Source organism: Ictidomys tridecemlineatus, chromosome 13 (assembly GCF_052094955.1).
Source record: "Ictidomys tridecemlineatus isolate mIctTri1 chromosome 13, mIctTri1.hap1, whole genome shotgun sequence".
NCBI lineage: Eukaryota > Metazoa > Chordata > Mammalia > Rodentia > Sciuridae > Ictidomys > Ictidomys tridecemlineatus.
The window spans coordinates 77,033,272-77,060,927 of record NC_135489.1 but is presented as its reverse complement, the minus strand read 5'-3'; the positions used below and the strand labels follow the sequence as shown (position 1 = coordinate 77,060,927).

General features: G+C 38.5%; 1 long non-coding RNA gene and 1 pseudogene across 2 annotated transcripts in view; both read left to right on the top strand.

Moving 5' to 3' along the window:
* Window positions 1-27,656, top strand: part of LOC120885688 (uncharacterized) — a 135,659-nt gene that overhangs the window by 44,520 nt on the left and 63,483 nt on the right. The window lies entirely within an intron of this gene.
* LOC144370177 (ras-related protein Rab-6A pseudogene) lies at window positions 1,891-2,506 on the top strand (annotated as a pseudogene).

Below are 27,656 nucleotides of genomic sequence, written 5' to 3'. Positions count from 1 at the left end.
TTAATTGGGTTTAAAATATTCTAGGGATTGACATACTAGGAATAAATATAGCATACTGTTTAAATTGGAGATTATTACTCTTCAAATCCAAAGTATCCTATGAAATCACAGGATGAATGCATCACCCAGTGGAAGATGTTGCTAAGTGCAAGTGATTGTGAGCCCTCCCTATGGTACTTGTCTTTCCAGCTGGGATTCTATAAGATGCTCCCCAAAGACACTTAACTTTTCTCTTGGGAAGTTAAGAGGAATAGACCTTCATATTTATTTCCAATTTTTATGAGGAGTCTATACTTTTTCCATTTGAAGAAGAGGTGGAAACTTCCTCTTTCTTTGGCAATAAAATGGGTGAGGATAGCTTGTGCAGCTTTAAAAAAAAATAGCCCCTCTTATATCAGCATTTTCTGAAGTGTGGTATACATATTACTAGAAGTAGACAAACACACATAATTTAAATTTGCTTCTTATTTTGATGCTTATTAGAAAAGAGAATGCCTTGGTTGTACCATACTTATCATTACATAAATATTATTGGTGAAGTTAAGACTAGAGCAGGTGTCAGCACCCTATCCAGACCAAGTGATGAATTACTGACGCAGTGCTCAGGTATGCCTGAGAAAGTGTTGCTACATTTTTTTAAAAATATCTTTAGTTGTATATAACTTTATTTTATTTATTTTTCTATTTGGTGCCTCACACATGCCAATAAACTACTAAGCCACTGAGACACAACCCAAGCCCTGTTACTGCATTTTTATAGGGATACAGTAAAATCTTATTTTCATAAAATGGTAATAATTAAATATACAACATTTACACACAATTGTGAACTGGAATCAAACCTGTGCTCTGTTTTTTCTTTCTATTTTATTGTTAAAGTCAACATGGGTCAATAGGTAAAAATGGAATTTTTTAAATATAAAGGTATAATCTGTGAGCGAAATGTTAATACAAGGGAATGATTGAGATGAAATCAATTATGTATCTTTAGATATTGAGACCGAATTTAGTAATTGCTTGGATCATCTCTGTTATAGAGTGACCAGCTGTAAAGAAAACTATTATCCCACAAATATGATAAAAATATATTTGAAGTTTGTTTTTTTCATAAGCATATTGAGAATGAACCTATTACCTTGTATGCCATAAGTTTAGGGACATGCATTCAGGTGTGATTCTTTTTAACCACAAGTGTTATTTTGAAACAAACACACAAAAAATGCTGCACACAAAAAGTATATAATAAAGGTTCCTCAAAAATTTCAACATAGAATTAATCATATAATCTGGATATTCCACTCCTAGTTACATACCAAAAGAATTGAAAATTGATAACGAAACAAATCTACACCTATGTAGAACTATGTACAGGGTAGCACTATTCACAATAGCCAAAGGGTAGACAGGGGAGAATGGGGATCAGTTTCCTCTTGGGGTGGTGAAAATTTTTTGTAACAAGATAGAAGGCATGGGCAGGTTGGGCTGCTGCAGCTGCAGCTGTGGGAGTCGGGGCGCTGCATGTGAAAGGTTCCAGATGCATCTGTGGTTCCAGCCCCGCCACCCTCAGCCTCTCCCACTCTAGTCTCTGGGCTGGGTTCTGAGGGAAAGAGAATGTGCTAGCCTCTGGAGCCCCTTGGAAACCCCTGGCAGCCTCCAACACCGCCCTCCTTCCCTTTGCTGAGGCTGGCCTCACGGGGTGCTAGGCTACTCTGCGGGAAGGCGGCTGTGTGCTATGGAGATCCTGCTGCCCTCCAGCCTTGCTCCTTTGCCCGGCCCTGCAGGGGCCCGCCCTTCTGCTGGCCTTCTTCTTCAGCTGGCTGGAGCAACGTGGATCTGGGAGGTCTTTGGGCTGAGGAGGTGGCAGCTCCTCAGGCTCCATCGTGTCCGTGGGTGGAGACTTCAGAAATCTGCTAAGGAAATTCAAGCTGGTGTTCCTAGGAGAGCAGAGCGTTGGAAAAACGTCCCTGATCACCAGATTCATGAATGACAGTTTTGACAACACTTATCAGGCAACAATTGGCATTGACTTTTTATCAAAAATCATGTACTTGGAGGATCCAACAGTATGATTGCAGTTATGGGACACAGCAGGTCAAGAGCGGTTCAGGAGCTTAATTCCTAGCTACATTCGTGACTCCACTGTGGCAGTTGTTGTTTATGATATGACAAAAGTTAACTCATTCCAGCAAATGCAAAATAGATTGCTGATGTCAGAACAGAAAGAGGAAGTGATGTTATCACCATGCTAGTAGGAAATAAAACAGATCTTGCTGACAAGAGGCAAGTTCCAATTGAAGAAGGAGAGAGGAAAGCCAAAGAGCTGAATATTATGTTCATTGAAACCAGAGCAAAAGCAGGATACAATGTAAATCATCTCTTCTGACGTGTAGCAGCAGCTTTGCCTGGGATGGAAAGCACACAGGACAGAAGCAGAGAAGATATGATTGATATTAAACTGGAAAAGCCTCAGGTGCATCCAGTCAGTGAAGGAAGCTGTTCCTGCTAATCTCTCATGGCATCTTCAACCCTTCTCCAGAAGCTCGCTGCTTTAGCTTCTTTACTATCATTGATTGCAGTGTGAATATTGTCTTGAACCTTTTCCCTTTAGTAATAACGTATTGCAATTCATCATTGCTGCCTATATCGTGGACATGATCCATTAGCTTCACATGCACAAAAAAGTCAGTGTCTTCATTGTTTATATTTTACAAAGAAACAAAAGATTCCAGCATATTCAAGTGATAACCTTAAATATCAGATACATTTTCTTTACATTTTTTCTTTTTTTATGTTAAGATAATGTACTTTAAAATGATGAAAATCTCAACAATATGAGCATGGCTTGGTTAAGGAGCAATATGTTCTCAGCAGCATTTACCCTACCTACTTGATCTTTCCCTGCTTTTCTTACCTTTCTGTTATCTGCATTCCCTATTCTCATCCTCTCACAAAACAAACAGGAGGTGGCAATGCAGCAAACCCATTGGAATTATCCTTCAGTTTTACAGATAGCCACTTGCTTTAGGCCAAGATGTTCAAAATTATTCTTGAGCACTGATATAAATAACTTAGACCTTCTTTGAGGTCAAAAAATGGTGAACAATGCTTAAATGAGGAAAGGGTTCTGGTATATCCTCAAAATTAATCCTAATGAACATACTGAGTACTTATAAGTAGATGAGCATAAAATTTATTTCTGACCAAGACAAATGACTTTTTCACATGTACTTTATTAGACTCTGGGAGAAAAAAAATAACCTAGTGCTTCAGAACAGGTTTTTAATGTTTAATTATTCATCATAAAATCAGTTCCAATTAACTCTTTCTCCCAAGTTTTTAAAATTGTTGATATAGCTATTGTTTGTTTTAAAACAAAAAACTATACCACCACCCTTTTAAGCAACAGATTTTGCTTGTATTTTCTTTCTTTTAAAAAATGCTGTGCAGGCAAGGCATTGTGAAAATCAAATTCCTTTAAGAAACAGTGGAAGTATTTAAATTTGATGACTTGATCAAAACTATGACAAATAGAGATAATGATATCTAAAGCTTACCCACAAAACCCTCACAGAATAGCAAATACCCTACTCTGAACATTTTAAGTCAAAATTAAAATGGAAATAATTTTTTGTAAGCTCTTAGAGGTAGATAAGAACATTGAAAAGGGAAAGGAGAGAATGGAAATAAAAGTCAATATTATGCAGATTTATGCTTTATATTTTAGTGTTTTTTAACAATGTTGGGCCTTTCAAGCTGGTTTTGCTTTTTATTAGATCTGTATTGTTTGGTTAATTAACTAGTGATTTAGTTTTATATTTAAGCTACAATTAATCTTTTTTTTTTGGTAATATTTATTTCTTTGACTTTTTTTAGAGTTGAATTTTTAGATATTTTGGTGAGTCATTTAGAGCTTCATCACCATGGCAATATGCATTTTTCTTAAAACACTGCAAACAAATATACTAGGAGTGCACCCTTTTAATCTTTACTAGTTACTGTGAGATTGCTGTGTAAGTTAATAAACAGATATGTAAATACATTGTTTTCACGAGAAAATTTCTGAGCTAAAGCTTATGAAAATCCTGCTGAATTTATGTTGTAAGCATTACTTAACACAGTATAAAGAAGAAAAGACAACAAAATAACTTCATATTTCCTTGTCTCCTCATTGCTACAAAACCCTTAACTCAGAAAACCTTGCTCCCCTCTATTCTTCTTCCTCCTTCACTTCTCATTTATTGTCACCTTGTAATATTCAGAGAGAACTTGGATGTTTTCAGGTGATCATTAGCCCACATACCTGTAACTTATACTCAAAGATGAGATGGAGTTGCAAAGTGCTTTTATAATAGAATGTTATTGCTAAAAGCAAAAAAAAAAGATAGAAGGCATGATTCCATAACATTCTGAATGCACTAGATGCCCTGAATTTGAATTATTCATTTTAAAACCATAAATTTTATGTCATGAGAATTTTACCTCAATTAAAAAAAATGCAAAGATCTATCTATTTTGTAGTGTGGTATGTTTAATAAATAGAATGATGTTAGGGTATGTATAAGCATTACTTGATTTAGGAATTACATATCTATTTCATAGTTTTCTTTTTATGGTAAATTATATTAATTTTCTACTTTTAGGAATATAAATTTTCCTTTTAAGATAAATTTTAAGTTTAAAAGGATTAATATAAAAGAAAGAAATAATAAAACTACTACAGATGACAAATGAAGACAATTAAGAGATGAGTGAAAACAGTAGAAACTTCAAGAAATACTGTATTTTATGTTCAAGCCAATTAATTTTTAATGAGAAAATATTGAGCACTAATTGTTGTTCATATCAAAGTTGAACAAAATTTGTTTCTTGCCATCAGGAATTTCATCTAATAAAGATGATAAATCATATTCACAGATAATTTTAGGCAGAGGCTAAATGTGCCAAGTGCTCAGACAGACTGAGATCAAGATCAGGAACCTGTTTGGTTACCAGTACCATTCAAGAAAATGAATGGAGAGAGAGAGAGAGAGAGAGAGAGAGAGAGAGAGAGAGAGAGAGAGAGAAATGAACTAAAGCCAAAAATAGCAACTTAGTTTAGGCATTGTTGGTTGGTAGAAGGGGTTTTGATGGGACACTATTTTAGAGAACAATTTGCCTTCAAAGTTAGAGATGAGGAGCTGCAGTAATTAACAAATGCACAAGCAGTGTATTTAAGTTCTATGCACTGTATTACTTTCTGTCTGTACTTTTTCTCTCTCAGTAACCTGACAGTTATCTGGGTTTTCTGTCCTTGATGATAGTATGCTAAAGCACTTAAGAATGCGGGCTCTGAAGCTCAATTGCCTTGGTTTAAATTTCAGTTCCATTAGTTATATGTCATGTAAAGTTAGTAACATCACTTGCTTTTACTATCTTAGTTTTCCAGCTTGTAAAATGAGAATACTGTTATTATCTACATTACAAATTTGCAGTAAGGATTAAGTCAAATGATTAAGTGGATAAAGCATTTTTCTATTATGGTGCTGGGAATCAGATCCAAGGCCTGGTGTATAAGAGGTAAATGCTTCACCACTGAGCTACACCCCAGCCTTGACAAAGTGCTTTTAATATTGATTTGAACTTAGTAAGTGATGAATAAATGATAGCCATTATCATTATTTTTGGTCTATTAGTCCTGTACAGTCTACCTCCTAAAAATATTTTTGAATGTCCCCCAATCCCACTGCCTTAGTTTAAGGCCTTATGTAGTCACAGTTGCAATTTTACCCTAACTACTTGCTTCATCTCATCGAAATTCAGAGGGCTAACAACTTCTTGATACACTTTGCTTAGTCTCATATATTCAACTCAGGTGACATCTTTTGAAACTTTCCCCAATCCTGTACTACCCTAGTCCAGTTAGAGCCATCCACCAGCATTTATGTCACCTTGAGAATACCCCAATTATAGCACATCTCATGGTCCTGTGACTACTTGATGATCCTTAGGCTATGAAACCTTGAAAGCTGCTGGTACAAAGTATATACTTATTGAATGCTTAAGTAGATGAATGGATGATTTCTGCCTGTGGACTGCTGGCTCACAGTCTATACTCAGAAAGTTAAGGTGAACACACTGAAGAATAAATAACTATGAACATTGTGTGGTAAGTGATGTAAGAGTTCAGGGAAAAGGGAGTATTTGGTGAGTGTTGGAGTAATCTAATTAGGCCTCAAAAAGGTAGAGCTTGATTTGGAATTGAAGAAAAATTAAAACTGTGTGAAAAGAAGGGCAACCACAATCTAAGCAAGGGAGATATTTTATGAGTTCAATATTTGGTGACATAAAAAACATGTAACATTTGCAAAACAGAAGACACCATTCTAACTAGGGTGTTTGGGTAGGAGTTATATGTTGAAAATTACAAGTAGTTCCCATAAACAGTGTGTGTTCTAAGGATAAGTTTTCAAATTATTAGGACTTTAGAGATTATATACATGATAATGAGATTTCTGAGCCAGCCTAAAATACTGTAATTAACCTACTTAAGTAGTCAAAGTGGCCTAGGACAGCACTGGTCTGAGCTCTGGGGCCTGTAGAAGCAGAGGTTCAGAAAAGATGTGATGGATTTGGGACAAGAAGATAAAGTGATAGAGGAAGTCCAGCTATGTCTTTAGTCTATGGCCCTCTCTACACCACTTTTTACATGTAAGTTTCTTGGTTCTACAGCTCAGTTTCTCTATCATATCCCAAGACCTTTGATGTTTCTACCCTCCCAGTCTGCAGAAAGGAAGAGGCAAGGTAGTGGGGGAGATAGACATTTCAGACACTTTCTTAAGCCTAAATTATAATGCTGTAATTGGAACAGGATTCATAGGCTTTAGTCAAATGTCTGTGCTGCTAACTACCTTGAAAAAAGCAGTAGAGTTGAGGGTGCTGGGTCTCATCTCCAGCCTTCCCCACTCCCTCAGGGTAACAGCTCTTTGCTATTTAAAGAGACTTGATTGAATTCATTCAGGACAATGTGACAATGACTGATAGCTACCTCATTCTGGCAGCTGTATTTCCTATAATTTTAACAGCCTACTCCTTAGCTCAGCTCAAATGAACTTGTAATTGCTGGAATTTTTGACTGTAGTACAGACCAATAATGGGGTGGGATAAGGGTTGAAGAAAGAGAGTTCCACTGCGTAAGATATTTGCATAAGGGAAACCTTGGCTAAAAGATTTTCATAGTTCCCTTTCTTCTTCACCTCCCTCCCCCAGGTTGTTCTTGTGTATTCTTCTCCACAGAATTGCAAGTTGTGTAGTTTTTTTTTTTTTCATATCTTCATGGCAGTTCTTGGTAAGTATTGTTATTCATTTGTGCACAAATCTGGGACAGCTTGTAATGGAAAATAGGGTTCATTACAAAGGCATGAGATATGGTTAAGGGGCCCTTGAAAGTGGAGCCTACAAAATATATCTACACAAATAAGTAGAGAAGGTTTTTGAGTAGAATATTGAGATGATGAAAGCAATAAAAAAGCACAATTAATTCTAAATTTTGGATTATAAATGATGGATCTTGACTTGTAATGATTAATACAAAATCTTATTTGTACCTGCTGTTTTTTATTTTACTTTTTTATTAAAACTGTAATGTCTAGTTCCCTAGTCATCTGACTTTTCTCTGTAGCTCCTGAACAGATTTCCTTTAAGATTAACGCTCTTTGAGGCTTTTGTGTTCTTGTATTCCCAAGTAGCCCAAAGATCTTATACATTGTTTCTGTATTTCAAAATTCAATTACAATGTTAGCAAAACACCAAGACTACTTTATAAGACAACATTTTTCTTTTTAGTAAAAGTCTCCAGCCCTTTCAACTGTCCCCCAGAACACAACAGAGATAGAAGTTAATTATCTGCGTCTGTTAGCTCACACAGCTGCAGGAGATTCTGCCCTCCTCCCCAACCTATGCATGGTAAACCATATTGAAAATAGACTTTTTCCTCTGTTGTTGTTTTCTTCTTTATAATGTTCATTATGTTAATACCTTTGATGATTCTACCCTCCCAGTCTGCAGAAAGGAAGAGGCAAGGTAGTGGGGGAGATAGACATTTCAGACACTTTCTTAAGCCTAAATTATAATGCTGTAATTGGAACAGGATTCATAGGCTTTAATCAAATGTATATATTTTCCTACATATTGAAAGTTAAAGAGTCTTGTTAATATTAGACGCTGGGGCATCACATTTGCATACTTTACTCTTGACAGCTTGCCATACCATTTGTGATACTGGGTATTGGTGATGGGCAGTGACTTGCTTGGTGGAATTTGCTATTTTGTTTTCTTGTTCCATCTAATGAAGCAGTTATTGTCAAAATTGGATTTTGTGGTTTAGTCTTTAATCATCACAGGTTGCAGCCATAATTCAATGAGACCTAATAATCCAAACAGTACACTTTCATCTTTTTCAATTTCCAGTCTGTATAAATGACTAGTTTTAGGAGATATTATTTTATTGTGTATTATTCACTGGTCTAGCTGGTGAAAAAAACAATGAAGTGCATTTTTTACTTTCTAGCATTAACAATACTATTTTGACTTAGAAAATTAATTACTGACATTTCCCTTTCTTGTCTGAGCTAAGTATTTCCCTTGCTCAGTTCAGTTCAGCAGTCACTTATTAAACAAGCCACACACACCCTACATCCATTGATCATAAAGTTGTTGTATATCTGTTATGTTGGGCACCCTGCCAGGCACACACAGGCTTTATCATGCAAACATCAAGTGGAACCATTTAAGAATACTGTTTGTAATTTTAATATTTTATTTATTTTTAATGATTCATATCTTAGTTTTATAAATTAAGAATTTCTTTTAAATTTTCATCGGAAAAGTGAGCATAGGCATGGAGGAAGAAACAACCTCTCTCTGCTGCCTTGATTTCACCAAAATGCCTCCTATTGGGTTATTATATGATAGACCCTGAGGTAGGTATCATATCAAGATGGGATTTAATTCATGAACCTATCTTGTGACAAAACAGGGAAACCCCTAAATAGCAATGTCCCCAAACCTACAAGATTAGAAAATTCTCATGCTTCTAACATTAAAGAAATTGGCATGCTCACATTTTACCTGTGTTTTGTTTTTTGTTAGAGTTTATTTTATGTTCACTTGAAGTGATTAATGCTTAAGTAATTACTGATGTGACAGCATAAAGGTATAGCTAAGACATTGCATCAGGAAACTTTAATGTTCAACATGGGATTTTTAAAAATTCTACTTATCTAAAACCTGATTTCTTTTGTGTAATAGCTTAAAATCTGATGATTGGTGGTGGTGATGGGTTGTATATGGAATTGTCTTCTACCATATTTTTGATGAATTTGAAACATTTGGAATTAACATATTGGCCAGAAAATGAATCTTTCAATCAAGACTTTTATACTGTAGTTGTATGTCAATATTAATAAGTTTGATGTTGCATCTTTTCACTTCTGTCATTTGAGTTCTGAAGTATAAGTTCAAATTGTTGCAGATTATACTTTGAGCAGTTATTTATCTGAGAGGATGGAAAAATATTCTATTTGTTATTATTTTAGAAATGTATCTTAAGTAAAAAATACTGAAATGCATTGAGAAGTCTATCCAGATTTTTTTAGAATTTTCCAAAATCTTGTTAATTTCATAAAATGTAGTTTTAAAAACAAATTTTAGGAGATAAAACAAAACATTCTTTTAAAGTAGTATTCACAATCCTTTTCTTTTGGTGGAGGAAGGAGTCAAGGAAAGCTGGACATTTTTAAAAAACAAAATTAGTGCAAGAAAATCTTTTTTTATTGATTGTTCAAAACATTACAGAGCTCATGCAAGAAAATCTTTAGAGTAAAAAAAATGAATATATATTTTAACTGTAAATGTTAACTTTAAAATATTTTCCAGTAAGAAAGACGCAGGATTTTTTTCCTGCTTTAGGTTAATTGTGTTGTAAAAGTCTGATGAGTTGCCATTATTAACTTAGTTTTTCTTTTATGTTAGATTCAGAAACACAGTGACATCTGTCAGGTTCTTTGAAAGGCTTTCAGCTGCTGAGGAAGTGTGTTTATGCTTTCAGTCCAAAAGAAATGATTCCCTGGGAAGCACTGAAAAAATGAGGATATTTCAGAATCATTTTCAGATTATTTTTTACATTCCTTTTTGATGCTATAAATTATTTTATCTGTTATAGGTGTTAAGCACTTTTTTATGAAGTAAAAATTTAGACTATATTTGGAAAAAATTCCCAGCTATATCTGATTTTTAAAAGCTGTTTTTTCAAAAGCATAAATTAAAAGAGGTGACAGGTTAATGGAGGTGAACAAGTTAGTTGAGCTGTCTCACATTATTTGAGAAAATAGCAAATGCTTGAGGACTTTATGAATCATGGCTGGTGAGAAATCACCAAGATTTACCAGAAGCAACTTTATCATAAACAAACTTCATTAAAATCAGCAGATTCCAATTCATAAAGGTTATAAATGTTTCTAGTATTCATACTGTTCAAAAGATTCCAATCACAGCTCCAATTGCAGCTGATTTGTCAGTTTTTAGGGATGGTTGAATATGTGCCCATATTTTATTAATTCATACTAGCCACAAGCCAATATACAACATAATATAAAATATTTTCAGTGAATCACTTTCTTCCTTTTAATTATTTACCTCTTTGACCTAATGATATGAGTGAACTGATTTAGAAGATAGAATCCAGAAAATACCACAGGTTTTACAATGTAAAATATTGATCATTGGTGGTACACATAGGTAGAATGAAAAAATATGTTAGAAGACCTGATGGGAGGCTAAACTATTTTGACTCACATCAATCTATATATATATTTAAGTGTGCCTAACTTAGTTTTCCTTATAAAAGAATTAATATTTATTGTTAAGTACATATACACCAAGAGAAAATATTACATATAGGGAACACTTGCTTAGGGAGTTTAAATCTGGTCTTTTTTAAAAAAAATCGTGTAGTTTTTGACTATTTTAGATCATAGTTCATTGCTTCACTTAGCATGAAATAAAAACATCCTATTTAACATGTTTTCATCAGTATTTCTTTATATTACAAAAACCTCCTACATGCAAAATTGATATTATGATTAACATAAAATTTAAATATGAAAACTAAGTTAGATTACTTACTCAAGTAGTGTATTTGCTCTCACAACTGATGGGCTGCCAAACATAGGTTAAATCAATTTCTTTGCCTAAACTTTTTGCATTGTAATGGAATAAATTCTGACTGCTTGAAAAATTGTGATCTACTAGAAATGTACCTGTAAAATCATTTTTAAACATTAAATATTTTGAATATAGGATTCATCACAGTTGATATAAATAATTTTGTATGTACATTGTATGGCATCAGTGTTGATTATTAATGTTTATCATTATCTTCTATAACTTGTCTAAAACACATTATGAGATTTTCATTGAAGTATTGTGTACTTTCTCCAAGACTGAAATATAAATATGAGGTGTGCTTGGAAGTTGCAAAAATGTGTTGCATTAATTGAGCAAATGAAGAAAAATATAAAGACTCTTTATGGTCTTTTTCTAAACCTAGTGTAGGTGATATGCTTAGCTGTAGCTCTTTATTGATGCTATAGATAGGGTGGTTCTGCTATGCTAGTGAAAGTTAAAATACAAAACATTTCACTTACTGCACACCATGAAGAGAAAGGCTATTTTTTTCTTTGTGCATTTAAAGACCAGTTTGTTTTCTCTTTTAAAAAACACGAGTGATACTTGAAATGTTTCAACAATTTTCAGACTTCTTGATGATCAACTATTTGTGCTCTTCAATAGAGGAATGCATTACATAGTTCTTGATATATCATATTTCACAGTTTGATTCAAATGGGTTATGAACTCCCATTTTTACCCCGTATACAGATTGCTGAATCACATCAGTTACACTTCTATTGATTTACATATTGCCATTCTAGTGTCTATTGCATTCTGCTGCCTTTCCTATACTCTACTGTCCCCCCTCCCCTCCCCTTTTCTCTCTCTACCCCCTCTACTGTAAATCATTTCTTCCACTTGTATTATTCTTCCCTTATCCCTCACTTCCTCTTGTATGTAATTTTGTATAACCCTGAGAATCACCTTCCATTTCCATGCAATTTCCCTTCTCTCTCCCTTTCCCTCCCACCTCTCATCCCTGTTTAATGTTAATCTTCTTCTCATGCTCTTCGTCCCTACTCTGTCCTTAGTTACTCCCCTTATATCAAAGAAGACATTTGGCATTTGTTTTTTAGGGATTGGCTGGCTTCACTTAGCATAATCTGCTCTAATGCCATCCATTTCCCTGCAAATTCTATGATTTTGTCATTTTTTAACGCAGAGTAATACTCCATTGTGTATAAATGCCACATATTTTTTATCCATTCATCTATTGAAGGGCATCTAGGTTGGTTCCACAATCTTGCTATCATGAATTGTGCTGCTATAAACATCGATGTAGCAGTGTTCCTGTAGCATGCTCTTTTTAGGTCTTTAGGGAATAGACCGAGAAGGGGGATAGCTGGGTCAAATGGTGGTTCCATTCCCAGCTTTCCAAGAAATCTCCATACTGCTTTCCAAATTGGCTGCACCAATTTGCAGTCCCACCAACAATGTACAAGTGTACCCTTTTCCCCACATCCTCGCCAGCACTTGTTGTTTGACTTCATAATGGCTGCCAATCTTACTGGAGTGAGATGGTATCTTAGGGTGGTTTTGATTTGCATTTCTCTGACTGCTAGCGATGATGAGCATTTTTTCATGTACTTGTTGATTGATTGTATGTCCTCCTCTGAGAAGTGTCTGTTCAGGTCCTTGGCCCATTTGTTGATTGGGTTATTTGTTATCTTATTGTCTAATTTTTTGAGTTCTTTGAATACTCTGGATATTAGGGCTCTATCTGAAGTGTGAGGAGTAAAGATTTGTTCCCAGGATGTAGGCTCCCTGTTTACCTCTCTTATTGTTTCTTTTGCTGAGAAAAAACTTTTTAGTTTAAGTAAGTCCCATTTGTTGATTCTAGATGTTAACTCTTGTGCTATGGGTGTCCTATTGAGGAATTTGGAGCCCGACCCCACAGTATGTAGATCATAGCCAATTTTTTCTTCTATCAGATGCCGTGTCTCTGATTTGATATCAAGCTCCTTGATCCATTTTGAGTTAACTTTTGTTACAATTCATATTACACATACAGAGCATATTTTTTTAATATCTCTGCTTGTATACTAAGTATATTCACACCATTTGTGTCTTACTACATGTACTTAGGGAAATTATGTCCATCTCATTCCACCATCTCTTTTACACCCCTTGCCCCTCCCTTCCCTCCCTCCCCTTTGTCTTATCTAGAATTCATCTAAACCTTCCATGCTTCCCCTCCCAACCCCACTATGAATCAGCCTCCTTATTTCAGAGAAAACATTTGGCATTTGGTTTTGGGGGGTTGGCTAACTTCACTTAGCATTATATTCTCCAACTCCTTCCATTTACCTGAAAATGTCATGATTTTATTCTCTTTTTTTGCTGAGTTATATTCTGTTGTGTATAAATACTACATTTTCTTTATCCATTCATCTACTGAAGGCCATCTAGGTTGGTTCTATAGTTTAGCTATTGTGAATTGTGCTGCAATAAACATTGATGTGGCTGTGTCCCTGTAGTATGCTGTTTTTAAGTCCTTTGGGTATAGACCAAGGAGTGGGATAGCTTGATCAAATGTTGGTTCCATTTCTAATTTTCCAAGGAATCTCCATACTGCTTTCCATATTGGCTGCACCAATTTGCAGTCCCACCAGCAATGTATGAGTGTGCCTTTTCCCCCACATCCTCACCAACACTCATTGTTTGTATTCTTAATAGCTGCCATTCTTACTGGAGTGAGATGAAATCTTAGAGTAATTTTTATTTGCATTTCTCTAATTGCTAGAGATGTTGAACATTTTTTCATATATTTGTTGATTGATTGTATATCCTCTTCTGAGAAGTGTCTGTTCAGGTACTTGGCCTATTTATTGATTGGGTTATTTGTTATTTTGGTGTTTAGCTTTTTGAGTTCTTTATATACCTTAGAGATTAGTGCTCTATCTGATGTGCAAGTGGAAAAAAATTTGTTCCCATTATGTAGGCTCTCTATTCACTTCACAAATTGTTTCTTTTGCTGAGAAGAAGCTTTTCAGTTTGAATCCATTCCATTTATTAATTCTTAATTTCAATTTTTGCGCTATAGGATTCTTATTAAGGAATTTGTGGCCTAATCTGATATGATGGAGACTGAGGTCTACTTTTTCTTCTATTAGACACAGGGTCTCTGGTTTAATTCCTAGTTCCTTGATCCATTTTGAGTTGAGTTTTGTGCATTGTGAGAGATAGGGGTTTAATTTCATTTTGTTGCATATGGATTTCCAGTTGTCCTAGTATCATTTGTTGAAGAGACTATCTTTTCTCCAATGTATGTTTATGGCACTTTTGCCTAATATAAGATAACTGTAATCATATGGGTTAGTCTCTGTACCATTGTTCTACTAGTCTATTTAGGTGACAATATCATGCTTTTTTTTTTTTAACTATTGCTCTGTAGTGTAGTTTAAGGTCTGGTATAGTGATGCCACCAGTTTCACTCTTCTTGTTAAGAATTGTTTTGACTATTCTAGGTCTCTTATTTTTCCAGATGAATTTCATGATTGCTTTTTCTATTTCTATGAGGAATGTCATTGGAATTTTGATTGGAATTGCATTAAATCTGTATAGTGCTTTTGGTAGTATGGTCATTTTGACAATATTAATTCTGCTTATCCAAGAGCAAGGGAGATCTTTTCATCTTCTAAGGTCTTCTTTAATTTCTTTCTTTAGTGTTCTGTAGTTTTCATTTGAGTGGTTGTTTTGGGGATTACAATATTGATATTTAATTTTTCAGTCCACATAGAATTAATATTTTAAAATATCAAATAAAACAAAAAAAATCTTATAGCCACCTGGGTTCCCACCTTACATTACACTTGTGATGTGAAATAGAGGTGCATGGGTTAAAAACCCCATAATCACTCTTATGCCCTTTGCTTAATGATCATACATATTTTAAATAACTTAAGGGAAGGTCAGTCATTTGCTATATTTATCCAAACATTTTCCCCTTCTATTGCTCTTCCTTCATTCCTCAAGTCCCAAGTTTCCCTCGAGTATAATTTCCCTTCAGCTTGAAAAACATTTTTTTAAGAAGCATTTCCTTTAGGTAGTCTGCTGGCAATGAAATCACTTTAACAATTTCCCTTTGTCTGAGAAGGTATTTCTTTCACCACCATTCCTGAAGGATGCTTTCACTGAGTTGGCAGTTCTTTCTTTTCAGTCCTGTAAGGTTGTTTTTTGTGCTCATGGCTTCTGGTGGAAATCTGTTTTTATTCAAATCCTGGCTCCCCTGCATGTGCTGCTTTTCTCTGACTGCTTTTCAATTGTTTCATTGTCTCTGGTTTTTAGCAATTTGCTTATGGTTTATCTGAATGTGGTTTTCTTTTCTTTTTATTTTTTTCCTGTTTGAAGTTTCCCTGACCTCTTGAATCTGTAGATTTATGTCTTTCATTGAACTGGGACAGTGTTGAAGCATTGTTTCTTCAATTTTTTCCTGTTCTAATCTTGTGCTCTTTTCTCTTTTTAAATTACATTCTAATAACACAAATGTCAACATTTACTATTGTTCCATAGGTCCCTGAGGCTTTGCTCATTTTTATTGATACTTTTTCTCTTTCTGTTCTTCAGATAATGTACTTTCTATTGTTTCTGTCTTCAAGTTCAGTTGTTCTCTCCTCTCTCCTCTCTATTCTGCAACTGAACCCATCCAATGAATTGTTTATTATAATATTCTATTTTCCAGTTCCAAATTTTCCACTTGTTTCTTTTTAATAATTTTTCTTTTTCTTTTGGGAACTTCTATCTTTCCAACCCTTAAAAAGCATGTTTATAATTACTTCTTAAAAGGTTTTGTCTCATGGTTTAAGTGTTTATGTATCTTGGCGTGGTTGATGATCTTTCCCTTGAGAATTGATCATATTTTATTACATTTTTCTGGTCCTTCATATGTCAAGTAATTTGGAATTCTGCATTTTATACTGTGCCTCTGGGAGGTATTAAAAAATCCTCAGGGAATGTTGATTTTATTTGTTGTCTGGGTACATAATTGAATCAGTTATGTTCAGACCCCAAGTTCTGTCTTACCTTCTATGAGAGAAGTTCTAATGTCCACTGGATTGTCATATACTTCCTTGGGTCTTCCCCACATGTGTGCTTCTGGGAAGTCTGAGACTTGGTGGCAACCTCAACTTCCTTTGAGGTCTTTTCTGTACCTGTGCAGTCCACTGTGGAACTCAAGACTTGTGCAACATTTTGCCCAAGGTTCTGGCATTCTTTTGTTGAGCTCTCTTCTCTCTGGGGCTCCACAATATTCTCTTTCATCAGTTGGTCACTTTCTAAGCCCTCTGGCTAGACAGACATAGAATGTCTCAGAACTCGATCTGCCCATGGTACTGCAGAGTTCTCAGCAATGAAGGATAACCTGACGGGCAAGCAAAGAAAAAGAGAATGAGGTTTTTTTTTTTTTAATACCTTTTAGACCACATGGTTATATTTCTCTGTTCTTCTCCCTAAAAAGTTGGATTTTTAGAATTTTAGATGCCCCAGCTGCTTCTTTTTTGCAGTGTAACTCTGAGACTGGGGCTCCTTCTGGGGAAGAACCAAGAAAGAAAACGAAACAGAATTCTTCCATACTCTCCTGGCTGTCCTGCCAGAAAGGCATCATGTCCTGGATCCTCACCCAGCATTCAGGGCCTCCAAGATCTATTTCCATCTTCCTATTCAATCTCCTGAAGCTCCCATAGCTTCACACTCTTCTCTAAGCATTCAGTGGATGTAGGTCCCCATGGAGGTTAAGGGTCTTATGAAGGTCTATGGGTCAAAGCTCTCCACACCTAGCTCTCATCTGAATCTTCTTGGACTATCTTAGAAATACAGATCCCCCAACACCCCCACAGTTTATTATTCTTTTTTTTTATACTGGGGATTGAACCCAGGGGTCCTTTACCACTGAACCACATTCCCAGCCCTTTTCATTTTTTGAGACAGGGTCTCACTAAGTTGCTGAGGATGGCCTTGAATTTATGATCCTCCTGCCTCAGTCCCCAGAGTGTCTGGGATCACAGTGGTGCATCACTGTTCTCAAAGATAGGAAAGTCTAATTCTTAAGGGGGCACTAGGAATCTGTATTCTGAACAAGCTCCTCAAGCGATCCAGAGGCAGTCTTCAATATTTATAGAGTGGAGGGCAGCCATTCATAGAAGTTTTCCTATGAACAGCAGTGGAGGAATGGGGAAGTAACTGGGGGAAGGGCACAAACAAGGCTGAAAGAAATGGTTTTTCATGACAAGGGAAATTTGTGGGATCCAAGGAAGGAGTCACCAAGGGAGAGTTTAGGTGAGAGGGAGCGCCTGATGGTGTAGATCTGGGAAAAGCAAGGGTGTGTGGAGGCTTCATTAAGGAGAGGAGATGGGACTGGAGGGAAGGTAAGGAGGGTGGGAAGACCCTCAAGAAGCCTGAGGTGAAGGTGAAGGTGAAGGATGGGGAACAGGGAGCTGAATTGGTAGCCAGAAAAACAAAGAATGGCCTGAAATGAGTGTTTACTAGGACCAATTAAAGAAAATGCCAACTAGCCCTGTGGGCAGAGCTGAGGCCGGCAAAGAAATCTATGGTGTGAATTTGATGGTCTGGGGCCTTGACTGACGCAGGCAACCCATGAGGCAGTGGGAGAGATGGACTGCAAAGCTCAGAAGGAAAGAGTGCACCAGGATTGGGGTGGAGCACGGGGACCAGGTTCCCATGTAGAACCTGGTTGTGTGACCTTGAGCAGGTCATGTGACCTTTGGCCTGAATCTCCTCACCCTTCAAATGGAGACACATTTTTGCAGGTCTCTTCCCACAGGGATCTGATGGGAAAGTGAGTTAAAAAAGTTTAAAAATTAGCCTATTGAGGTCAAGTTCGTAATTTTTGTTGTTAATACTCCAAGAAATCCAGTGTTATCTCCTAAAGGTTTGGGCCATGTCAAACAGGGCATTCTAGGGCAGAGAGAAAGCACTTAGCTGTCATGTCCTTAGACACACTATTTCTGATGACAGTGATCCATTTGATACATAGCCTTCCTGAGGCAGGGTTACTCTGTGATGGAATTTAAGGGTGTTTGTCAGAGTTGAACAGACATTCTTATAGAACTGGTTGGGGGAAATGTGCTGCGGAGACAGTAGCACCAAGATAAAGATGTGTGCACTGGTGGTGGCCTTTCAGTAATTGACACGTCTCTGATTATTGTTTTATAATACCTTGCACGCTCCCCCCATTACAGTTCCATTTTATGACGATGTTAATATACAGATGTTACTTTAATCTGTTTTTTAATTTATCTCGATGATCCCACAAGTACATTTTCAAGTGATTCATTTATTGAGTAGCACCTCATTTATTTTAAAAGTATTTTCTTTTATCACTGTGAAAGTGCTAATGACATTTATACATGGCTTCTCTTTCATTTCTTGGAATATTCATTGTCCTTCTCCTCGGGACCAGGATTGCATTCCTGTCTTCTGTGTTCGAATTGCCCGTGACATTCTGCACTCATCACAGGCTGCAGTGTGTCTGTGCTCTGAAAGCCCCCCTTTGGTGGAAAGTGTGGATCCTGAAACCAGGTCAGGTTCTACATCTGATGAGAGTCAAACTCATGTCAAACATCAGCCCCTGTCAAGCATCTTCCCAATGAAATGCACTTTTAGCCAATTTCTGTTCTGAGAATATTCAATTGTGAAGTTGAATCTTCATTGTGGTGCAGGCCTGCATGTGGGAGCTGAGTATTTGGGGTGTATTTACCCCTAAGGGGACCCAGTGGCTGGTGAAACCTGTGTATCCTGTAATCACTACTGGCTCTCCCTCTCTTAGGTCCAGGGTGACATTTTCAGTAGTAGCTGGACGTTGTGCCATAGCTCTTGGCCAGGTTCAAACTGATACTCCAAACATGAATCATTGTCTTTTTCCTCTTCAAGACCCCCAGCCCTCTTGGAGTCTATCCTAGTCTCTTTTGTGCTGCTTGAACAAAAGATCAAAGATTCTTCTTTTTTTTTTCTTTTTTCATGTTGGAGATTGAACCCAGAGCCTCACACATATCAGGTAGATACTGGACCACTGAGCTACAAACCATCAGGCTTTTTTTTATTTCAAGTCAGTTGCAAAAATTTCTAATCCTCCTGTCTTAGTCTCCTGAGTACCTGGGATTATAGATGTGCATCATGGTCCCTGGCTAAGAATAGATAATTTAAAACAAACAGAAATCTTTTGGCTTGTGATTGTGGAGGCTAGGAATTCAATATTGAGGAACTGGCATCTGGTAAGGGCCTTCATGCTATGTCATCTCATGGCGGAAGGCAGAAAAGCAAGAGAGCAAGATGAGGCTGTTTTGAATTAAATTCTTCATGTTTTTCTATCAATGCAGTTAGCCACTGTCCCCAGCCACTATCTGCAGCCCAGACAGAATATAGCACCAGCAGGGTTGCCTGCCTTGTTTCCAGGGGTAGGATTTTGGGTACAACTTCAATAGCAACCACATTAAGAGTTTTAGTATTTACAGATCCCATAACACCTGAACACCTGGAGGCCACACATTTGGAGGCTAGGGAGTGCAAGCAGGAAAAGCCCTACACGCTAGGGAATAGGATGTTGTCACTTTGAGTTCCAGAGTAAATTTATGAATGGTCCTTTTGTAGGAAGAAGCAGGAAAGTGGAGAGAACATTCTGCCTGCAGGAGAGATACCTTGAAATTCTGGTCTCTGGCCATCCACTTGAGACATTTGAGTGTGGTGTACAATTGGAAAATATCAGGGGTCTACTTGTGGCATGAGAAATTTCAATTAGTATTTGAAAATATACTTGGAGGCAACATGAAATGATAGGCCTTCACTACAAGAGCCAGATTCATGCTTTTTCATGGAGCTCACTCCTGTTTTAACCCATGTTGTGGCAATGGTATTGATTCATTCATTTCACTCTTAGGGCCTATCACCTCTCAGTTCCCAACACTATGGCCTTGGGGATGGAGTTTCAAACACATGCTTTTGAGGGAACATGTTCAAACCACATGAATGGCCCTCTGGCCTTTCCTTCTTCCTCCATGCCCCAAGTGATACCATATTCTGCAGACCCCTCCTGCTCAGCCCCTTGGCTCTCTCTCTTTCCAATTTCTCCTGCCTTGACCTTGGCCTCCCCCTGCATGACTATGGTGGCTTCTTACTATTCCAGCATCTCTAGCCACCAGCCTGGCTCCTTTTCCTCCCTCCTACAGGCCAGGGTGTGGTTCTGAAGGAACGCCAGGTCCCCCTATTCCTCACCAGCCTTCAGCAGCCCATTGTTCTTACAGGAAAATATTCAGTTCTTTATTCTTCTATGTCAGCCCCCTAAACACACTAGCTCCCCTTCTTTCTTCTCTAGCTTTGCATCTCATCAGGATTGGCTGCTGTTCCCACAAGCAAGGAAGAGAATCACTCAAGCCACCCCAAGTTTGTTTGTGGTTCAGGTCACAGTGGGTCAGTAGAGGTGGTGTCAAGAGCAGTTTTCTGGGTCTCTGGCTCCTCCAACCTGTGGTTCCTTCATCTCCAGGCCATAGGATTCATCTCTTCAGACACATGAAGGGAAAATAGAGTGTGAATCATGTGGGTGTGAGGGTGTCTCTCCTAGAAGTGGCACTTATGCCTTCTGTCTCATCCCATTGGTGAAGACCAGCCACATGGCCACCCCCAACTTCCCTGGCCACTAGGAAATGTGAGTAGGCCCAGATGACCAGCAGAACACAGAAATGGTGGGCAGCAGGGTCTCTGTGCGCTCCCCACAGCTGCCACATCCACTCACGTCTGCCCTCCGTCTCAAACATCTGGAGATTTGCTTCTTTATTCTTTTCTTTCTCCACCTCCAAGTCACATCCTGGCCCTGGAAATGATTGCAGTGAACTGACAGCCTGGGGACAGCCTTGAGGTGAAGGTGAGATGTGGCCTGAAAACAGACCCCAAACCTCCAGCAAGACCAAACAGGCGGCAGGTACTGGCCACTCAGGACTGCTCTCCTCCTGTCCTCATTTCTAGCTCACCTGACCAATCCCATGATGAGGAATGAGTATCCAGAGGAGGGATGGCCTTCCTCAGAGCTCTTGGATGGGCAATGACTTGGGTCAGAGCAACAGAGTTCTCAGTACACGGAGCACAGAGCTTGATGGACCTCAGTGGACTGTCATCATGAGTTCAGCGCTTAGAACAGTTAAATGGTGAAGCCCAAACCAAAAATGGCTCTATCAGCCTACATCATGCTGGAAGAACTCCTAGTGGAATTAATTCCCCTGAGATCAATTCTTCTGAGAGTTCAAGATTCTCAGTGACATTTACCCAGGTTCCATTCCCAGTCTTGGGGTCCCTGCTCATGTACTAGGGCCCTACCATGGAGGTGGAAAGCCTGCTGTGCTGCACATCAACATTTTCTGAAGCTCTTCTCTCAGGATTCATTCAGCAGCTTCTGGCTGCAGGAGCCCATGGCATCTCTTATGCTGTGAATGAGACTCTTTGCTTGGGATTGGTGAGCTCACCATTATCTCTCCTCAATAGATCAATGGCTTGCACCACCCAAGCAGCAACCACCCAATTCCATAAACCTCATAGTTGCTCTTATTCTTCTGAAGCCTCAGATATTTCTCCAGTCTGTCTGTCCCCTTCCACTGGGATCCTAAACTACTTCACCACTGGTGTGCAGCTGCCCTGCCACAGCATGCCAGGGGCAGTTCATGCTCCAGTGATAAGCAGACAAGAGGTCCTTGCTACAAGCCAAAAAGTGATGCACCTACTCCAAAATCCCATTTTAGATCTAATCCTGAGGATTATGGCTGCTTAGGGTGGAGCGCCTGTATCTGAGGTGGATAGTGGCATGTGGGAAGCTGATTGGGACGTGGGGCGTGCTCTTGGAAGAACCCAGAAGGTACAATCAGGCAGAGGAAGTGGCTGGCCTGGAATGTGCTGGCAATGAAGGGAAGTCTCAGCTGACCCCATAGAGATGGCCCTTTGAGTCATCCCAAGTTAAGGCAAGGGGGCTTTTGTGTTTCCATATTAGCCAGTTATTCACTGCACTCCCCCAGGAAGGAGCATAGCCTTAGGCATGGTAGTACCCTGCACCAAGGACCATGCCCAGTGAGTATCATTGAGTATCACCATTGTGAGCCATAAGTAACTGATGACAGTGATGACAGCTGGATGATGGACATCTCTGTCTTGCAAAGAGCATCTGGGCAAACCAAAATGTTCACTACAAATACCATTTCATGGTAAAACAAATGGGATGTATTGACCAGGTAGGCTCACATTCGCAAGACATTTGAGATAAAACATGAGGCTTGGAAGGCATTTCCCGGCATCACAGCCCCTCTGCAGCCTTCAGACCCTGCTGCCCAGACAACAGTTCTCTCCTGCTGACACGCTGGCACCTTGGTTCAATGGGTGAGAGACACTAGCCTAAGGATGGTGGTTTCCTAGAGGGACGCAGAGAAACACCCACTGACACATCCAAACAATGTGAGGACCAGAGGCTTCTCTCCCCAGAGAGTTTACAACTTCAGGCTCATTTCTCAGTATGAAAAGAAAGATAGTGCTCTCTGACAAAGGGATTCCAAGCATCATTAAGCTGGTGTGTGAGGGTTATGGAGGGATACGGGAGTTGAGGGCCCTCCCAGTGCTTCTGGGGTCACGCCATCTGCACTACCCAAGCAGAGAGCAGGGCTGGCAGACAAGGGCAGAAAGAGGCCCAGACGGTGCTCGGTGTTTGAGGCTTTGGGTATATTAAAAATGAAGGCATGCTGAAACAGGGTTACAGAAAAAGTGCACATTTAACATATTATTCCCTACCCACACATAGCTACATAGATAAGCATAGTGACTTTGTATATGGCCATGTTAGGAAATACTGTGAGAAGCCTTAGTTTGCATTTGTGTGAGAATACAAGGCCTAGGCCAGAGGAAGTCCTGCCTGTATTCAAGGAAGGCAAAGTTCAAATCAGTGGCTTCTAGTTCAACATGGGACACACAGAAGTCCCATTTAAATGCCACCATTTCTACAACTACTTTTTTTTTTTTTTTTTTTGCTGTGTGTATGTCTAACTCTTCTTTTTCCCCCCTGTCCACTAACCCAACCAACAAACAAAAAAGCTTAGCATTGAGCATTTGTGTCTGAGAGGGCTGAATACAGGCCCCAGGCCCTAATAGAAACAAAACCCAGGGGGCCATTTGGTGCTGCCTTGATCTTGCTGTCACTGATATCTTCCAAATGTATTTGCTATTTGCTCCCATGTCCCTGCAAACCCCTGCTGTTCCCAATTGTCCATTGCCTATTAGGAATGGTTACAGCCAAGGTATTTTTTCCCTATTTATTTGCTTCTTTTTTCCCTGGGAACTTTACTATGCATGAGTAACTGGCCTGTGATGCTGCTTTTGTTTGGCATTTTGCATTCGTTAAAAACCAGTCATCTGCATGTATTATAAAGCTGTGGGGGTCTCTCCCCATGATCAATGCTGGAAGCACTCATTAACATCTGGGGAAGTGATGGCCCCAGATAGGGGGGACCCATCGAGTGTGGGTTTAGGGAATATGTCTTAAAAAAAACACCAAAAAAACAACAACATCAAAGCACTTTATATTCATTGCCAGGGTTGTTCACTAATAGAAACGAGCCTGCCTGCCTTTAGTACCTCGGTGCATTCCCTTTTCCCAGCCTGGGATGTATTTTCCCTTCCACTCTGCTTGTCAAAGGCAATTTCTCCTCTAGGAAGCTCTTCCCAGTCACTTTCTTTGGAAATTACAAGCCAGTCAATTCAGCCAGCTTTCAATGATCTCCTCCTACGTGCCATGGACAGTGCAAGATATTTCTGGGATTTATTGTAAATAAGAAAATTCCTCAGCTCTCAGGAGCTAATGTGGAAGAAAGACCCACATTATTAGGACAGATCATTAGGACACTTGGAGGACCTTGTGCAGAAAGAGTAGAGGCAGAGGAGAAGCAAATGCCAACCTCTGTCCTCATTGTGAGGAACAGTGTCACCAAGGAACCAGACATGAAAGAATGTGTGGTCATTCTGAAGGTGCTCGAATCTGCCTTCAGTCACTCTTTCTCAAACACGTGGCACCTGGACTGGCCATACCAGAATCACTAGAGATGGTGTGCACAGTGCATTTCCCTAGATTCATGGGGTATGCATTTTCTCCATGGATAATTTTAAGTTTGAGAAATGCTGCTGTGAAAGATGAGAGCCTTTGGAAGGTTTGATTTGATTTACACGTGTTTATGGTTGATACTCAAAATGTGCACTAATATTCCATATGTGCAGTCCCCGCCTCCACAACTGCCATCCACCAATCCTCTTTCTACCCTAGAAGCAGCCATAAATACTAGCTTCTTGGGTGTTGAAGCATAGGCTTGGCATCCAGTCACTGGGTATTTGGTCTCAGATTCCATCCTTGCCTTCCTCTACTTTCCCCAGGCTCCCCTGGCTATTGTCTTTCTGCTAACTTTCTCTCATGGAAGACTCTGGAAAGTGCTTGCAGGGCAGGAAAAGCAGACAAGGCAGGGAGCCAGATTACCCTGCTCTCCCCCTGCTTCGGGCAGCACTGCTGGCCCTCTGTTCCTCTGTAGTTTCTACTGGGCATGCCTTTGTTCAGCTCCAGATGGTGGCCCTGCCTCCTGAGCTGTGATCCCTTCATCTCCTCCATCTGTTCCTCTAGTCCTCATGTTCTTGATCTCATTGGCCCCCATTTGCTCTTTTGGCTCATTCTACACACTCAACATGAGTTTCCTGCATTAAAGTTCCTCTGCTAAATTGCCTGGCTTGGGAAGTTTTCCTGGCTGGATTCTGCCTGTGTTCCCCCTCCCCACTCACACTTAAAAATATATCTGGTGGATGTGTGCTAAGTTGTTTCCAACAACTCTTCCTATGAGAACAACTAAAAGAGTGAAACAAAGTATTTTTTAACAAAAATCAAAAGCAAAAATATATCTTTAAAGATACTGGAGAGACTCCAAAGCACTGAAAATTCCAAGACCAAAATTTAGGAAAGAAGAGCTGAGAGAGTCCAGCAGACTAATGATGCTTCCCAAAGTAGTGATGATGAAGAGGCCAAGAAGCTGAACAGAGCTCGCAACAGACTCACGGGGCTATGAAGTCAAAGGGGGAAGTTCAGAGACCGTCAGGAGGAAATGTCTGGGTTTACACTCAGCCTTCAGGTTGAAACCCTGAAGGGCCATATCTTAAGAGTAATGGTGAAAGAACAATAGACCAGTTCTCATAGAGAATGAAGTCCGATTCTGAGTCATCATATTTCTTGTTTGCACTAAGATGATTTGGAATTGCTAATGCTTCTTCCCTAGTTGCCCACTGTTGAGAGCCACAGCCAAAGGGGCCCCAGCAAACTTCCAGCTGCCAGCAAACTTCCAGTTTCCAGTTGATGATTGGCTCACAGGGGCCACAGCAACTTCTCGCTGCCAACTGATTGACTCCTCTGCAGTGATGCTCATTAGGCTGTTTCCCTGCCCTTTCAGACCACAGAGCTGCTCACTGGGAGACTTTTTTGGCTCCGCCCACGTGACCCAGCCAATCAGCCTCAAGAGCAGGAGGAGTGGGGGAGGTGGGGAGGCTTGTGGGAAGCTGGTTGTGGCAGTTGGGCTCTGAAGGTTTTTCCTGAGGAGCTGTTTTGTTTGGCGTGTGTGGTTCTTAAAATAAAGTTTGTTTCTTTTGACAAGTGGCTCCTGAATTGTGCCCGGCCAGACTGCGGCAGCCCACCAAAACAAAACAAAAATAAATCCTCTCTGGAAGAAGATAGCATCATATAACAGATCAAATTACCATCAAAAATTCTCATATGCAAGTCTGACACTCATGAAACATAACCAGGCATATAAGATGAAAAGACATGACTGAAAAATCAAGATAAACAACAGACATTAGAAATAGACTCAAGCAGCATGGTTACCAGACTTGGATTTTAAGCCATTAAGAACAATGTGTTTAAAGAATTAAAAGATTGATTATTTTCATAGAGGATTAAAAGAATAAAATGGAAACCCTAAAACTGAAAAAAATGTATTACCTGAAATTATGAACTCAATGAATTTTATATACTGGAGAGAAAAACTACTGAACTGCAAAATGAATTATGTAAATATTCACATTAATACATAGATAAAAAGATTATAGAAAGAAATATGTATTCACAATGAACAAATTATTTAACTCTAATGGGAATAATAATAATAATAATATTTTCATATTGTAGGGTTATTATAATGATTATATGAGTTAAATATATGGAAGTATCCTGAAATTACAAGAACATATAAATATATAAAGCTGTTAAACTAAATCCCTGACATATAGTAAATGCTATGTAAGTATTTATTTATTGTTAGCATTTTATCTTGGAGATTGTTTTATCATAAGCACATAGCATTGTCTCATTTGCCCTTTATCCTTATTAATGACTATATTGTATTCTATATTATGAACAAACTATGATTGAGTAAGCAGTCTTTTGTGACAGATTTAAGATGTTTTAAGTGAATGTTTTTATACTTAGCTTTGTGCTTGTGTACGTATGTATGCATTCTGAGTTTACAGAATAATTTTATAGATACAAAATTTCAAAGATTATATCCTCCAAATAGTATATTTAATATAGTGGTAAAAATTAATAGGAGGTTCTCAACTGTTGTGCCTACCCACTAATAGCATTTGAGTATCTGCTTCCCCAAAATTATCAATTTAATGTATTATCAAACTTTTTGACAGTCAACCTAATGATGTCTAATTTTAGAGAAATTGGCTTTTTTCTTATTGAGTTAGAGCTCCTTTTCATATATTAAAAACCATCTATAGGTCATTTTCTTTTCATGTTTCCTTGACAATTTTTATATTGGATAGTTAGGTTTTTCTTTCATTGATTAGTAGACACCATTTATATATTTAGGCTATTAATGCCTTGTTTTTCCTACTGCAATTTTTTTCTTAGTTTGTTGTTTGTCTTCTGACTTTGTTTATGGCATTTTTTCTTCCAACAGAAAAAATTAATTTTATGTGTTCAACTGTATTGTTCTTTTCTTTTGTGGGTTGTTTGCTTTATGTCCTGATTAGGAAGGCCTTTCCTACTTCTATACTTAAAATGTTATCCTAGGTAGTATTGGATTGTTTCAGGTTGAGTAGTGTTAAGAACAGATTCAAGTTACAGAAAATCATTCACTAGCTGTTATTTTAAGAGCAGCTGGGAGGGGAATAAGACTAGAGGCAGGGGCTGCTGGTTCAGGGTCTTTCACACTAATTCAATTGAAGAAAAAGGCCTGAGCTTAAATCAGCAGGGAGCAGAATCAGGGAGTGTTTAGAAGATAAAATCAAAATGATTTGGTGGGCTTGGATAGGACACTAAGAGTCAAGGAGACAACGGCACCACCAGCAGGTTGCTGGCATAGATCAAACTGGCATGAATCAGACTTCTTTGATATTCATGTTACTCCACTTTTCCTGACTTGTGTGTTCTGACTTCC